This window comes from Phalaenopsis equestris, unplaced genomic scaffold, assembly GCF_001263595.1.
Source record: "Phalaenopsis equestris unplaced genomic scaffold, ASM126359v1 Scaffold000915, whole genome shotgun sequence".
NCBI classification, from domain to species: Eukaryota; Viridiplantae; Streptophyta; class Magnoliopsida; order Asparagales; family Orchidaceae; genus Phalaenopsis; species Phalaenopsis equestris.
The window spans coordinates 36528-38696 of NW_018165354.1; positions in this window are offsets into that span (position 1 = coordinate 36528).

Below are 2169 nucleotides of genomic sequence, written 5' to 3' on the forward strand. Positions count from 1 at the left end.
ATATATATATATATATATATATATATATATATATATATGATGTGTTGTCTTAAGTCATTATGATATGTTTGTGACCCAAGCCCATCTTTGACCGAGTCTTAATGACATGAGCAAGACGCTCTATACTTGGTCTATCTACGTCATCATGTTACATCTACTAAGTTCAACTCAATAACATTCATGTATATGGTTTGTCCATTTGTAACACTAAACACACACACATGGAGCCTACACAGTCGTGTTAGCCTAACCTATATCAAAGAAAGTTTGGCTAGTATAGCCACACCGTAGGTTAATCTATAGCCATTCAAGGATGTCAATCATCATGACTACTCATGGTGAACTTAGTATCGACCTGCCCTAGAGGCTTTCCACATAGGGTTAGACTCCTAAAATTATCCTAGCATAATCCACGACTCAATTGGTCACTTTGGTTAACTCATGAACTCTAATTAACCTAGCTTCGATTTGACTATATTCTCATTCAGTCTGACCTAAATTCCATCGAGGATTGCAGGATTCACCCACTTCACTCTAGATCTTAAGACGCATTTAGTCAATGCAAACTCATTATGTTAGTTTATACCTGGTCAACCCTAAGCCTAGCATGTTATGTTTAATCAATCATGACTCATTAAAGCCCTGTAGTTCGACCCTAGTTGACCTTATAGTTTTCACATCACCATAGACCCTTATAGTACCCACCTCTGTCACCATAAGTCAACAAAGCCATCCTCAAATCTTCGACTAAACTTCCAAACACAATGAATCCTAGGCCAATTGATTAGATTCTGAGCCCAATATGTTTATCCCAATTGGTGATCCTAGACCTTGGGCCACTTTCTAGGATCCACCTATATCAACCTAAGTCCACATAATAAAACATAAGTTCAAATTAATTGATTTGGTCAAACATCAAGTCAATCAGGTTTAATTATCCAAGCCTATTGCAATTGAATGGCTCTTCAACTTTATCCAAGAAATTTTACACTAACTCTAGAGAACCAATTAACCATCAAAATTTTAAAACTCATAAAAATTGAATAAATATTAGTAAGAAGAAATGATAATTTTCTAAAATTAATGTGCTTTGCTAGTTAAATATTTTATATAACTTAAGCAATATATTTGAAAAATATTTAATAACAACTTTATATTAAAAAATTGTAAGAAAATTTGGGTAATTCTTCTATAAAATATTTGCTATTTTATAATATATATTGATTATTCTAAGTTTAAATAAAGTTCTCCTATGAGAGCTTATGAATATTATTGCTTTAATATTACTAAATTATTAGTGTGAATTAAATTATAAACTCTCATGGAATACTCTTTACATTATGCATTGAAAAGCTTAATTCAAACATGTTTATGATTTTATACAATTTTAAACCTTACATTTAAAATCAAATGATCATGGGGATCAAATTTAAATATATTTAACCTTACTTATTTTATGCATGGGACTGTGTTCATGTATTTGAATATTATAACAAATATAATAATTGTATTTACATATCTAATAAGTACCTAAACATTCATATTTAGGTCCATACCATTTAAATCTTTCACATCACATCAAAAATATCAACCTCAAAAATAAAAATAAAAAAAAGTTATTTTTTAATATTTTTGTAATTTAAAAAAAATTTGAATTTTAATATATTTTGAGTATATTTTATGTAAGTTTTTATTTATTTATTTTCGAGTAAATTTAGTATTAAATGTGTGTCCAACACATATTCTCAAACTCATAATATTTGTAGTGGGAATTGAAACTCCTAACATTTGAGCTGACTATTTAATTTATTTAATATTCGGGCTGAATTTTAATCGAGTAATTTCAAATCGGGTCAAATTCAGGTCAAACCTGAACCGACCCACAAACCCAATTTAACACCCTCATCAAATTACAGAAATAACTATTAATTTTTTTTTTCAGAAAATTCATGTTATTCAGAGCCATATGAGCAAAAGATGCACAGAAGAAGAGATTGGAAGCAAAAGCAATGAAACCTGATGAAGCAAGCCAACAGGGTTCAGTCTCGCTGCTTCTTCCCAGTAACCCCAGCAACCACCTGCAAGTATTTTTTTATTTAAAATAAAAAAATAAATAAAATTATTTCCCAATACCATAAAAATGTTTTAATGCATAAAAATATATAGGGG